Source organism: Lepus europaeus, chromosome 14 (assembly GCF_033115175.1).
Source record: "Lepus europaeus isolate LE1 chromosome 14, mLepTim1.pri, whole genome shotgun sequence".
In the NCBI taxonomy this organism is placed as follows: Eukaryota; Metazoa; Chordata; class Mammalia; order Lagomorpha; family Leporidae; genus Lepus; species Lepus europaeus.
This window is the reverse complement of record NC_084840.1, coordinates 95,585,842-95,600,496: the sequence shown is the minus strand read 5'-3', so window position 1 is coordinate 95,600,496 and position 14,655 is coordinate 95,585,842. Positions and strand designations below refer to the sequence as shown.

The following is a 14,655-nucleotide window of genomic DNA, read 5'->3' as shown; positions in this document are numbered from 1 at the left end:
ACGGCCTGGGAGGCAGCAGGTGACATCTGGAGTCCCTGAGTCTCTGCCACTCAGGTGGGAGACCCAGATCGAATTACAGGCTCCTGGCTTCAGCCTGGAGCCAACCAGCAGATGGAGGAGCTCTGTCTCTCCCCCTCTCTCTGTCTCTCTGCTTTTCCAATGGATACACACAGTGTTCCTAGAAATGAGAAGCAAACATCAGGGATGAAGGAGTGCTGTGGCCTTGCCACCCCCGAGAGCTGCTGTGCGGTTCCCACAGCGGCCAGCCAGGCTGCCGCACCTGCTAATGCAGCCTCACCGGCTTGCTGCACCAAACACTTGGAAGCAACACTGCGACCCAGCGAGAAGCCGACAGAGCTGCCAAGCTGCGGTTTCCTATTCCGGCTGCTGTCAATGACTTGCTATTCCCACATCTCCAGAACAGTGGTTCCTGCCTAGGAACTGCTGCTTTTACAACACACAGACCTAGCATCTCGTCCCCTAATTCCTTCTTGATGGCACAGTGTTTCCAAACCAAAAAACCAGACGGCAGGAGGAGTGCAGGAGTGGACGCTGAGGACCCCAAGTGCCCGGCGCCCTCTTGTTCTGATCTGGAACGTGCTCTCTCTCTACTTAACTCCCGACACCCAACCTGCTGTTAAGGACATCTGGATGTTGTCCAATTGGTCAGAAGCTTATTATCAAGCGTGGGAACTCCTAGGATGATGAAGCCCAATGCCGCAGACCAAGATTCCAGACCGGCATCTGCAGGTTTAAACTTCCACGGGACATGGAGATTAATGCCATGAAATTAGCTGCTGGCTGCTACATCCCATCTCATCCTGCTTTGGTTACTTTAAAAAGTTGGGATTAAAAGGATTTGTGGGTGGGGAATCTCTATCCATTACTTTCTCTTTCTTTCTGGCCACCTGCCCTTTTTTTTTTTTTTAAATGAATAAGAGGGCATATCTTCGTATCAGCATTCAAGGAAGACGCTGGGAAAAAAAAAATACGCCGTTTCGCGACGACCAGGGCGAACTCGCCGGCTGCACGGACTGTCGCAGCTGACCGAGGCTCCAGTCCGGCTGGCGCGCAGCACTGGGCTCGGCCCTTGGCCGCTCGGGGAGGGTGCGCGCTAGGCACCCGGAGCCCTGCGCTGGGCCCCAGCCTCGCAGCCAGGGGACACAGGCTCCAGGACCGACAGCCTCCAGTCCTCTCGGCTCCAAAGCGCCTTCGCTCGCGTCTTCCGCAGAAAAGTGGACCCTGGGGCCATTTCAGAGACCAGGAAAAGTTGGGTGGCCACCGGGGCGCGAGAGGGTGGCGGGGACTTCAACGGTGCCCTCCTCCCCCTGCGCACCTCAAGGACCTCTGCTCCAAGTTTTCAAGGACCCCAGACCCAGGACCCAAAGGGGACCTCCGCGCACCCCGAGTACAACCCCGGCCGGGGCGCCTGCCGCTCGCTCGAGGCGCTTCCAACGCCACAGAACCATGCGCGACGGACCCCCGGGTGGGCAAGGCCGCCGCTTCGTTCCCTCTGCCGCGGTGGGTCGGTCAGTGATGGGGGCCCTGGGCTCCCCGAAAGGCGCAGAGGAGAGCGGAGGCCCAGTCCACCCCAGAGCCCCCTGCCACCCAGCGACCCCCTCGTCCCGCGCCGTCCCAGCCTCCATGCCTCCCAAAACCCCGCGCAGCCTCCAACTTCGGAGAGAGTCCCGACCGCCGCCCACCCACTGCCCGCACCGCCTCTCCCCCGCTCTCGCGTCCCCGCCCCAACCCGGGAGCGAGCGCCCCCGGCTGCAGGCGGCGGCCCCTCCCCGCCTGTCGCCGTGCAGCTCCGGGCGGGACCCCGCGGCGGTCGGCACCCGCGCGCGCGCGCGTGCACACCCACGCGCCCCCACTCCCGCGGCCTGGCTCCCCGCACCCCACCCTCGGCGGGCGGGTGACGTCAGGACTGCAGTCCCGAGGAGCGGGGCCGGAGCGGGCGGCGCGCTCGGGCGCCCCGGGGAGCCGGAGGCGCACTTGGGCTCGCGCGCTCCTGCCTCGTTCTCTGTGCACCCGCGGCCACGCCGCGCGCCCGCCCGCCCGCGAGGGAGCCTCGCCAGCCTGCAGGTGAATTGAAAGTCGTTTCCGGGGGGAGGGCGCAGAGGCTGCTGCAGACCCGGCGCGCCCTGCACCTGCGCGCCGGACGGGAGCGACCCCGCGGGACGCGCGAGGCTCCCCCGGGGCCGCAGGAGGAGGCGGCGGCGGCCGGACCTGGGCGCCCCGGGGGAAAGCGGAGCCGCTACCCTCTCCTGCGCATTTCGCAGCGGCGCTGGCGTGGCGCCGCGGAGCAGCTGCCGGTCCGCGAGCGAGCGGAGGCGAGGGGGGCGGCGGCCTGGGCCCCGAAGTAAGTGAGAAGTTTGCGTGATGCCGCGCCGCGCCGGTGCGCCGCGGTGGGCGCGTCTGCTCCGCGGCTTCCCGCACCGAGAGCCGGGGGGACACCTCGGGGAGCCCGGAGCGTCCTGAAAGTGAGCGTTTTGGGGGTTCGGGGGCTGTGGAGGGGCGAGGGTCCGGAGGGTGAAGCCAGAGGAGGGGTCCGGGGGTGGGGATGAGCGCGATACCGAAGGAGACTGGAGAAGGTACCTGGGGTACCCGGAGGCCTTGGGGGAGGGTGCAGGTGCGGGCGCACCTATGCCGCTGACCTTGGCGTGCCCCCCGGAGTGGCGGGCCAGGGGCTTCTGGGGGGGGGCGGGGGTGGTCCTCCCTCCCTCCCGAGCGGCGCGCTTTCTGGAAAAGAGAGACGCCGGCCCGGAGGCAGACAGGGAGGGGGCATCGCGGAGTCGCCCTCAGGGGTCGGCAGTCCGCGTTGGCCACAAAGGTCGAGGGGGACGCGGGTGCCATCGGGCGGCCTCTCCGGGGGCGACAGCGCCCGGGAGCCCAAAGTGGAGCGGCGGCGGCCGGCCTGGGTGCCCCCGCGTCTCCGGACCGCGCCAGGCGGCAGCCCCCTCGGCTCTCCGCTCTCTCTTTATGCACCCCCTCTTCTTTGACCGGAGGCCCCCACCCCACCCCCAGGAGCCCTCGGGCGTCAGCTGAGCGAACTTCCAGCTCGGGGAGACAGGGCGGAGAAGTTCCCGGGAGCCGCGTGTCCTGGGCCGGGGGCCTGCAGAGGGCAGGCGAGGACAGCGCGCGGCGCCCACCCCGTGCCTTGCGCCCGCCCGCCGCGGGTCCTCAGGGAATGGTGTCTGAGAAAACTCTTCCAGGAAGGCCGCGAGGGCGGGAGGCATCTCTCGCAGGAGAACAGCCTGCGCCCAGGGATTGAAATCCCACTTAGCTCCTGGTAGCTAGAACGACACTTTGGGAAGAGAGGGGCGATAGCTAATTAAAAACTGGGCCCGGTGAGTTTTAAAAAGTAACTCATTCTAAATGCATACCGGTCATCAGATACATTTACTTGTATCTGTCCTCCTGTCCATCCATCCAACCATCCCTCTGTCTGTCCATCTACCCCTCACCCATCCATCCCCCTATCCATCCATAATCGCTCGATCCAGCCAGCCATCTCTCCGTCCGTCTGTCCATCCACCCATCTATTCATTGTCCATCTATCCCTCACCCCATCCACCCCTCTATCCATGCTGGGCTCCATCCATCCGCCCATCCCTCCCTCTCTCCCCCATCTCTCTCTCCCTCCCCCATCTCTCCCTGCCTGCCTCCCTCCCCCATCTCTCCCTCCATCCCCCATCTCTCCCTCCCTCTCCATCTCTCCCTCCACCTCCCTTCCTCCCTCCCCCATCTCTCCCTCCCTCCCTCCCTCCCCCATCTCTGCATCTTTCCCCATCTCTCCCTCCTCCCTCCCCCATCTTTCCCTCCCTCCTTCCCCCATCTCTTCCTCCTCCCTCCCCCATCCTTCCCTCCCTCCCTCCACCCATCCATCTCTCCCTCCCTGCCTCCCCCCAGCTCTCTCTCCCTCCCTCTCTCCCTCCCTGCCTCCCCCCCAGCTCGCTCGCCCTCCCTCCCTCCCTCCCTCCCTCCCTCGCTCCCTTCACCCCTTCACCCAGCCATCGTCTGCCCATCACATTATGGAGCCCAGCTCCTTGCGTTAGACGCTGGGGTACCGGACGTGATTGACATGTGGCCTGAAGCATAGAGCCTGTAAGCAATGCGTTCTGGAAAGGAAGTGAGGAAACGTGTTGTGTGCAGGTGCTCCCGGGTGTTCACCCCCAGGACGCACTCCCAGCTCCTGCCCTGTGTGGCCCCACGTGTGCTAGACCACTGGCCCTGAAGGCGGGGACACTGTGGTTTGTCCTTGATGCCAGGCACGCAGTGGGTCATCTGTACGTGCTGCAGAGTGAGTTAGGAGTGTCCTAGAGGAAGTTGTCAGGCTGGGAGAACAGGCAGGAAGGCAGAGGAGGAGCTGCAAGGGGAGAATGAGGGGAGCTGCAGAGGGCAGGGGACACAAGGGGCCCTTGGGGAGTATTTGAAGACAGGAGGGTACTTCAGACACTCACAGACGGTGGAACTGGAAGGCAAGTTTATTATCTGGGTGCCATACTTTCGAAGCGCAAGCAGGCATTTTTCATAATAGGTGTTTCCATGAGCTTTTGGAAGACGCCGGCTATGGAGCTTTCGTTGTGCGTTTTCATGCAGTGGTGATGTTCAGCGCATCACTCCGTGTTCTACCTGAAACCCACGCACCTCTGTGGATAGTCAGATCGCAAGTAACGTTTCAGAACGGGTCTCTCTTAGCTGACCAGTCAGACAGCGTGACGCCGTCTCCTGTGGCCATGCCAAGAACAGGGCGGTGGGATAGATGGGGGAAAAATTTTTCTGGAATCACAAGAACCCCTTCGTATACCTCACAGTACTTGGCTGTTTGCACATTTCGGCTCTTTGTTCTTCAAATGTATTTAATGCGAATCTGATGAAGATATTTTTATAAAGATTTTCACCAGTGAAAATGGCACATGTAGGGAAGGCTTTCCTTGGTTTAATCAGTGGGGCTCAAGGTACTGATGCGCTCAGGGAGAAGGTGGCGGGTCCGTTTTCCCACCTTTAATTGGTTTTCTCATTTTTACGAGAAACTCCAGCATCTCTCTGGATGTGTCGGTGTAGTGCTGACTCGGTCGTTCCTGCAGAGGTGATGGGCACTGATGCTGGCCTCAGTGATGGGAGAGCTCAGTGCCTATGATTCGGGGCCCCTGTGAGATGTTTGTAAGCCTGACTGTGTGTACTTACGACTTGCGCTTCATTTACTTACCTGCGTTGGGTGAGCGTGGACAATCAATACGCACAGGTAAAGGACTGTGCTCCTGACTTTGCATTTGAACACCAAAAACAGCCCATGTTGCCTGGGACCAGGTGGTTGCCAGCCACTGGGAGACTCTGGCAGAATTCTACAGACGTGTGAGTGTGGACAGTCTATGGTGACTGCAGAATTATGTGTTTGAAGTAAATACAAAGAAATGCTCTGCGTGGTAGCTGAACTTTGGCATTCCTTAGCAAACGTTGAGATTTGCCTCCTGTTGCAGGTTTGATTTACAGGGCTCCTGCCGATTGGGCGAAGCGGCAGCTCTGGGGGGAAGCGGTTTATGTCCGAGTTTTAGTTGGGGTATGGAAATGCTGAGGTTATGGGGCTGTGGGGTGATCCATGACCTCGTTTAGAAATCATAGCGCCACAGTTCTGCAGATCTGGAAGCTCTGTGTGTGCATCTTCCAGGAACCCGTGCGAAGGCTCAGCCGAGCCCGTGCCTGGCCCCGGTGGGCTTGGGAGGGACCCCACACCCAAGTGCAGGTCCTTCTCCTTCTGTTTGCCAAGGATGGACTCACGCCGTCCTCCAAGCAGAACCACTGTGGGCCCGATTTGAGGAAGAGGAAGCTGAGTCTGGGGCAGAGACGTGGCTTTGCCCAGGGTCACTCGGACTGGCTTCTTCCCTACTGCCTCACACATGACTTGCTTTGTTTTAGCTTTTAAAATTTATTTTTATTTTTAAAGATGTATTTATTTATTTGAAAGGTGGGGGGGCTGGGAGGGGGAGAGAGAGAGAGAGAGAGGTCTTCCATCTGCTGGTTCACTCCCAAAATGGCAGCAATGGCTGGGGCTGGGCCAAGCTGGAGCCAGGAGCTAGGAGCTTCTTCTAGGTCTCCCACGTGGGTGCAGGGCCCAAGCACTTGGGCCATTTTCTGCTGCTTTCCCAGCCCATAGCAGAGAGCTGGATCAGAAGTGGAGCAGCCAGGACTAGAACCGGCGCTCATATGGGATGCCGGCATCCCAGGTGGTGGTTTCACTCTCTGTGCCATGATGCCAGCCCAAAATTTATTTTTATTTTTAAATCAGGGAGAGAAAGAGGGAGAGGGAGAGGAGATAAGGGTGGGGGGGAGATATCTTCCATTTGCTGGTTCACTCCCCAAATGGCCACAATGGCTGGGACTGGGCCAGGCAGAAGCCAGGAGCTTCTTCTGGGTTTCCCATGTGGGTGCAGGGGCCCAGGGACTTGCTTTCCCAGGTGTATCAGCAGGAAGCTGGATCGGAAGTGGAGCAGCTGGGACACAAATGGGTGCCCATGTGGGATGCTGGCACTGCAGGTGGAGGCTTAGCCCACCATACCACAGCGTGGGCCCAGGAAATGTATTTTTGAACAAAGGAATGAACAAGTGGGTCAGAGAATGAAGGAGAGGAGACATGAGTAGACGGGGACCCCTCCAATGCTCCTACGTTGGGAATCACGTTTGTTCCTGTGGCCGCGACTCTGGACAGCTGAGACCCTGACCGGCTGCCCTCTCACCGAAGGCTCCTTGAGGGTGTGGCAGCTCCATTTGGCTGGCGCCTGGCCCCAGACCTTGGTGTCGCCACAGCCAGCACTTGTGAACCAATCCAGTGGTCCTGCTTCTGTGACATATTCTGTGCCGCTCACCGCCTTCCTTGCCACTAGCCTCGAACCACTGCTGTCACCATTTCTCATTTCTCTGCATCATTGCAGAGGTTTCAGGGAGAGAGAGAGAGGGAGCGAGAGAGAGAATCTTCCACTCACTGGTTCACTCCCCAAATGGCTGCAGCAGCCAGGGCTAGGCCAGGCAGAAGCCAGGAGCCTGGAATTCCATCGTTGTCTCCCACTGGGTGCAGGGGCCCAAGCACTTGCACCATCCTCCACTGCTTTCCCAGACACGTTAGCTGGGAGCTGGATCAGAAGTGGAGCAGCTGGGATTCAAATCGGCACTCATGTGGGATGCCAGCATCACAGGCGGCAGCTTAACCTGCTGCGCCACAATGCCAGAGCCCCCTGCCAAGTCCATTTTTAAAACATGTCTGCTTTGCGCTAGTAGGAATCGGTGCTCTACAGTTTAATACAGTAATTTTTATAGACATGTCATAGTGTCGCACAGTGTGTGCTCACCCAGATCCCGGCAGAGCCATCCACGCACCCGATCAGCTCGGATAACAGTGCATTTAAACAGGTGCAGCTTATTGGTAAGCAATTAAGAAGTGCTGGTTAGCGCCTACGTCCCTCCTAGCCCTAGGGACGGCATTACAGGGCTCCTTTTATTTAACCTTTCGTTTTGTGGGGCAATGCTCCTAACTCCTCCCCAACTACCATTTGTTGCATCAGGAGGCACGAGAGTTGGCATTCAAAGAAGCAAGAGGGAAACCCAGCAAGCAGCCGGAAAAGCCGTGGAAAACCAGCTCAGGTGGCCGCCAGCTTCTCTCCAGCCCCCACCCCAACTCTTTCAATTAAATAAATCTTTTTTTTTTTTTTTAAGTCCCTATTCCAAGAGCACTTAGGTTCAATTCCCGGTTCTGGCTCCTGATTCCAGGTTCCTGTCAGCAAAGAACGTGGGAGACAATGGTGATGGCGCGAGTGACCCATATGTGAGTCCCGGATTGAGTATTCGGCTCCCACCTTAGACTTGTCTGGCTCTGCTCCTGTGAGCATTTGGGGAGGGAACCAGAGGATGGATGACCTCTCTCTCTCTCTCTCCCCCCTCCTCAAGTAAACTTAAAAAAAAAAAAAGTTGCCCCCACACACAGTGCATTCAACGCTGTGAATTCGTGGTTTTGCCTTGCCATGGGAAAATGTTACGTTGTGCCCATTTTTATTTATTTATTTTTTCATCTGAGAAAGAAGCCTCAGGTCCACAGCTAGCAGCTCTGTTCTCATGCGCCGTGACCTTGTCCGATGTACATGAGTTGGGAGTTAGCTTTTCTGGAGCCAGGAAAAGTTACCACAGCAGCAAAAACGGGGCCAACAACCTTGAAATATATCCGTGAGAAATCCATTTTCTTGGAGCTGTAAAGGGAGTGCAGGCAGAGCAACTCTTTTGGAGAGAGAGAGAGAGAGAGAGAGAGAGAGAGAGAGAGAGAGAGAGAGAGACCGGAGGACAGAAGCAGGAGGGTGACTTGGCCTTTTCCCAAGAGCCTTGCTTCTCCCCTCAATGTTTTCCTGCCCGGTTCACACACATATGGAGGTGGTTTGGCAATTGTATCCTCTCGCAAACAGCACTCCCTGGAATTCAGGTTCCCAGCCACCTTGGGAGAAGCCTGCTTTACGGACGGCTGAGCGTTGAATGTAGTTACAATTGCCCGAATTTCTCATTAATAGGACCCTAATTTTTGTCGCGTCACACGGTGGAGCTCTAGGTTGGCGGTTTTCTAAGTGATCGCCCCTCAGCTCCTTGCTTACTCCACAACCCCCCCTGGGAACCTGCACCTGTGAACCCAGGTGCACGCCGGGGCTTGGTTTCACCTGCAACAGTCCTGGCACGAGGCCGCCACGCGATTTCCTTCAAAGACGTCTCCGGAGCTGGGGAGCCAAGCTGCTCCTGCCTTTCGCTCGTTTGCATGGAGCACAGGAGGTACGGGGCTGGGGGAGGGTCAGAAAGAGCCATGGTGGGGGAACCTGAGGTTCCCCCTCTCTGGAGGGACCCGGCCGTCCCCCCACGTGCTTCCCCGCCCACTCTCATCCTGTGCAGTGGCGTCTCCAACATGGACCGGGACTCTGGTTCAGAGCTGCCTCTCTCGCAGATTTCTGAGCTCTTCAAAGGTGAGCTTTTCAGAGGGTTTTTCTTTAGAGGGGTGCTGGCGTGTTTGCAGGGTGTGCGCCCTCTGTGTTGTCAATGTTTCTGCAGTAGCCAGCTCCAGCCGTGTGTCCCCCGGTTTGCAGAACGCTTCAAGACCTGTTTAACAGCGCAGCTGCACAGGGCGGCTCCCGCACCGCTAGCAATGATGGAGAGCAAAGGCCAAGTCTTCCTCTTGTCCTCGCTCCTCTGCTCGCTAAATGTAGGGAAAACACTTGGAAACGGTGCACCTGAAGGGCCAGACTTCTATAAACTTCTGCGTTAGACTTTGTGCTCCGTGGTAGGGGTTTGTTATAGTATTTTTTTAAACAACCTTTTGAAATGTAAAAGCTATTTTTAAAAAATGTTCTTGGGAGCCAGTGCCATGGCTCACTTGGCTAATCCTCCACCAGCAGCACCAGCACCCCAGGTTCTAGTCCCGGTTGGGGTGCTGGATTCTGTCCTGGTTGCTCCTTTTCCAGGCCAGCTCTCTGCTGTGGCCCGGGAGTGCAGTGGAGGATGGCCCAAGTGCTTGGACCCTGCACCCCATGGTAGACCAGGAGAAGCACCTGGCTCCTGCCATCGGATCAGCGTGGTGCGCCGGCCGCAGCGGCCATTGGAGGGTGAAGCAACGGAAAAGGAAGACCTTTCTCTCTCTCTCACTGTCCACTCTGTCAAAAAAAAAAAAAAAACTGATTTAAAAAAATGTTCTTGGGGCTGGTGCTGTGGCATAGCAGGTAAAGCCGCCGCCTGCAGTGCCGGCATCCCATATGAACGCCGGTTCGAGTCCCGGCTGCTCCACTTCTGATCTGGCTCTCTCTTGTGGCCTGGGGAAGCAGTGAAAGATGGCCCAAGGGCTTGGGCCCCTGCACTTGTGTGGGAGACCTGGAAGAAGCTCCTGGCTTTGGATCAGCCCAGCTCTGGCTGTTGGGGCCAATTGGGGAGTGAACCAGTGGGTGGAAGACCTCTCTCTCTCTCTCTCTCTCTGCCTCTCCTCTCTCTGTGTAACTCTGACTTTCAAATAAATCTTAAAAAAAAAAGAGTTATTTATTTGTTCGAAAGGCAGAGTTACAGGGAGGGAGAGATGGAGGAGAGCTTCCATCTGCTGGTTTGCTCCCCAAATGTCCGCAACAGCCAGGAGCCGGGAACTCCATCCTGGTCTCCCACGTGGGTGGCAGGGGTGGAAACACTTGGGCCATCCTCCGCTGCTTTCCCAGGCACGTTAGCAGGGAGCTGGATCAGAAGTGGAGCAGCCGGGGCTGCAGCCTCTGCTCATGGGATGCTGGTGTCTCAGGTGGTGGCTTACCCTAACCTGCTGCGCCACAACGCTGGTCCCGTAAAAACGTCTCGCACAGGACAGTACAGAGACAGAAAGCGGTTGAGGGTCAGGTTGGGTCTCTATATCAACTTGCTGATCCTTGGAAGAGGCCATCCAGGTGGGTCTTTGGGAACCCAAATTTCAGGGAACTGATGTAAAACAAATATATATGCAAAAATATATATAATATACATTATATGTGTGTGTGTAATATGTATTTGCACACAGGAAGTCTTCAAAGAGGTCATGGAAAATGATCTTTTCTATGAAAAAAGTTGGATTGCAAAATAATTTTTGCACGCAAACAGCGATTAATCCCGTTTTCCATGGACTTTGTGAAGTCCGTGTGATGCACAGGTCACCCCTGCAGTTCAGTTCAGAAGCGTGTTCACGGCGTGTGCAGCTGTTGCCAGGGCCTGGTTTAGGAACATCTCCCCGGAGACTGGCGTGGTCCTCGGCAGTGAGCCACCGCTGCCTCATTACCTCCCAGCCCCACGGCCCTGCAGCCGCTCTGTCCCCATGGATTTGCCTGCTCTGAACGGTTCACGAAAACGGAGTCACATGCCCACGTCCGAGGGGGTGCGAGGCGGTATCTCCTGCTTGCAGTTTGTATTCCTCCGGTGACCAGAGATGTTGAGCATCTTATGTGGACATTTATTGGACATTTGCGTGTCTATTCAAATTCATTGTCCTTTTAAAAACCCATTTTTTTTTTAAAAAAAATTACTGAGATGTACATGTTCTTTATTCTAGATACTGGTCCCTCGTCAGATGTGTGACGCCCAGTCCACTTCCTGTGGCTTGGCTTTTCACTCTCCTGATGGTTTAGTTCGTAGCACAGGGTTTGATGGTTTGGCGATGTGCAGTTTTTTTTCTCTTTGTCACTTGTGCAATAAATTGAACTTCATTAAGACGTACCCCTATGATTTATTCTAAGACTTTGGCTATGCTGGCTGTTGCTTCATTTTTTTCTTTTTTAAATTGATGCTTAAATTTTAGGTTAAGGTGCAATGCTTGCACATTTTAAGGGATATAATGCAACTCCTTGAACTGTATACGTAGTTTCAACCAACCACTGGAAGGCAACCAGCCCTTGTATTTCCTTCTCTTTTTGTGTGTGTTTGCGGCTACCAGCCCCAGGGTATCATTCAGCATTGTGAGCCCTGGGCAGCCCACCGAGCTGACGAGCGTCGGGAGCTCTGTGCCACCTCCCCCGGCTTTCCCAGCGGCACTGATCACTACTTTGAATTCCGGTTAAATGTGCATATATTTATCATCTATTTTGAGTATGGATTTTTTGTGCGTGATGTGAGGGAGCGCACCAACTTTATACTTTTGCATGTAAATATTCAGTCATCCCAATGCCATTTGTGGAAAAGAATCAAATGTTCTTTGTACCTGGCTGAAACCAATTGACCAGAAATGTTAGGTTTTATTTCTGGACTTGAAGTATTAGTCCATTGATCCATATGTTTATTCTTATGCCAGTACCACTTTTTCTTGAGCACTGTATGTTTTTAAATAGCAAAGTCTGAGTTCTCTAGTTCTACTTAATTTAAATATACATTTTAGTATCTACTTGTCCGTCTCTGATAAATAAATAAATAAACCCAGCTGAGACTTTGGTAGATTGTGTTGAATCTGTAGATTAATTCGAGGAATAATATCCTCTCAACAGTACCCATCTTGTCAATGATTTTTCATTTCTTAAGGTCTTCTTTAATGTTTTCAATGCTGTTGCACAGTTTCAAGAACATAACTTTAAGGAGTTTTGTTTATTTTTCGTTTGTCTGAAAGGCAGAATGGTAAACAGAAGGAGGTTGCTTATTCTCTGGTATCCTCAAGTATCCAACAGAGCTGGGGCTAGGCAGGGCCACCTCTAGGAGCCAGGAACTCAACCCGGGTCTCCCAAGCAGCTGGCGTCCCCCACTGTCTCCCCGGTGAGCACTGGCAGGAAGCTGGTGTCAGAAGGGGAGCCGGGGCTTGAATGCAGGCGCTGGGTCTGTCATGAGGGCTTCCCAAGGGTCATCGAGACCACCGCACCATACACCCACCCTGAGAGCGCAAGTTTTACCTGCCTCTTATTCCCCTTATTCTTAAGTATTTTATTCTTTGGATGCTATTATAAATCAAATTGGTTTTTAATTTGATGTTTGAATCGTTCATTGCTGCAGTATACAAATACGGTTGAAATTTGTGCGTTGGTCTTAGTCCCTGCAGGGTTGCTGAGCAGTTTTATTAGTTTTAATGCTTTTTAGTTCCCCTAGTGAGCCAGAACTTAATTCTGACATCGGGGCCTTGAGGAGCTTTTAGGTGGATTGGGAGAGGATCTTTATGCAGTGCTATGTCACCAGCAAACAGAGCTCTGTTTCTCCCTTTCCAACCTGCTTGCCCCCTTCCTCCCCCCCCCCCTTCTTTCTCTGCCTCCACTTCCCTGCACCTGCAGGGCCACCTGGAATAGAAGTTGCAGAAGCGGACTCGCTGGCTTGTCTCCTAGGGAAGCGCACGGAAGCTCCCACCCTTGAGTGTGACCTTACCTGTGGGCTTTTCAGAGGCGTTGTTGCTCAGGTGGAGGGAGATCCCTTTGGTTCCCAAGTTTGTTGAGTGTTTTTATCTTCCTGCGTATTGGGTTTTGTGGAGTGCTGTTCTGTACCTACTGAGATGATCTTACGGCTTCTGGGTACTCTTCTAATATGGTGATTGCCTTCACTGATTTTCAGATGTTAAACCGACTTTGCATTCCTGGGATAAATCCCAGGCTGTGCTGTGTAGACCCTTTTGTGTGTTTTCACACTTGGCTGAGGGCTTCCGTGTGTCTATTCCTAAGGGACATGGGGCTGTAATTTTATGTTCTTGTAATACCTTTATCTGGTTTGGGTATTGGGGTGCCAAGTGGCCTGATCTTCTTTCTTCTTGTTACGGCTGTCTCAGCCACTTTGGGGACCGGCACAGTGTGACGGGGATAGGAGGGAGGAGTCCAGGGCCGGCGGTGGGCCCCAGGCAGCAGGACAGAGAGGGGAGGAGACCCCCAGGTGGATTCTGCAGAGGACGCAGGATTCCTGGTCGCCGCTGGAGGCGGTGTGGGGAGGGCCCGTGTAACGCGTGGGTTCTGTTATGTCCTTTTTTATACGTTATTCCCCCAGAATGCGTGTCGGTTATCTGTGTGTGTGTGGAAGTGAGTCTATCACTGCCAAGTTCAAATAGACGCGCGTGGCCGGCCCTGGGCTGGACAGACGGCATGAATTACAGCTCACTTAAAGTGACAGCTGTGTTTTGTGCATTTTTTGGGGGAGGCTCCTGTGGCTGGGAGAGCCTGTGGTTGGGGGAGTTTGGTTCACGTCCCGGGGGGGGGGGGAGCAGCACACTGGGCCTTCAGCTCTGGGAGGAAGCAGGAGAGGGCCCGAGGGGGTGGGGCAGGGGCAGCAAGAGGCAGGGCAACCCAGGGAGGGAGACGGGCTGGGGGCAGGGGGTGAGGGGCATGGGGGTGGGGGGGAGGATCCAGACCAGGTCCTGCGAGGGGCCTCCTCGCTGTCTTCAGATGGCTGCATTCCCTGTGTTGGAATTTCTTCCTCTGGATTCGCCCGTCTTATTTTTATTTCACATTTTCCTTCAGAAGAGAAACATCATCCTCTCTTCCTCCTGTTTTCCGTTTTAAAATTTGTTTTCAAAAGGTGTCTGAGATGGCGGCCGGCATTGGGGCTTAACGGCTTCAGTGCCAGCATTGTGTATGGACACTGGTTCAAGTCCTGACTGCTCCACTTCCGATCCATCTTCCTGCTGTGGCCTGGGGAAGCAGTGGAGGATGGCCCAAGTCCTTGGGCCCCTGCACCCACATGGGAGACCCAGAGGAAGCTCCTGGCTTCGGATCGGTGCAGCTCTGGCCGTTGTGGCCATCTGGGGAGTGAACCAGCGACCTCTCTCTCTCTCTTTCTCTCTCTTCTCTCTCTTTCTCTCTGCAACTCTGACTTTCAAATGAATAAATCTTAAAAAAAAAAATCAGAGAGAGAGAGAGGGAGAGGGAGAGAATATGAGAAAGCAAGCAAGCTCTCATTTGCAAGTTTGCCCCCGAATGTCTGTCACCGCTGAGGCTGGGCCAGGCCAAAGCCAGGAGCTGGAAACTCAATCCAGGTCTCCCGTGCAGGTGGATGGCGGGAACCCAACTGCTTGAGCCATCACCACTGCCTCCCGGGGTGTGCGTTGACAGGAGGCGGGGTTGGGAGCTGGAGCCAGGCCTTGAACCCAGGTGCTGCCGCGTGGGATGTGGCTGTGTTGACTTCTGGGTTAACTCCCATCTCCTCTCTCTTCCTGTTTCCGTATTTCACTTCTACAGGGCT

The 14,655-nt window shown here is 55.4% G+C and overlaps 1 pseudogene; it reads left to right on the top strand.

Moving 5' to 3' along the window:
• The first annotated feature begins 8,788 nt into the window (after nucleotides 1–8,788).
• LOC133773522 (carnosine N-methyltransferase-like) overlaps nucleotides 8,789–14,655 on the top strand; it is a 67,010-nt pseudogene continuing 61,143 nt past the window's right edge.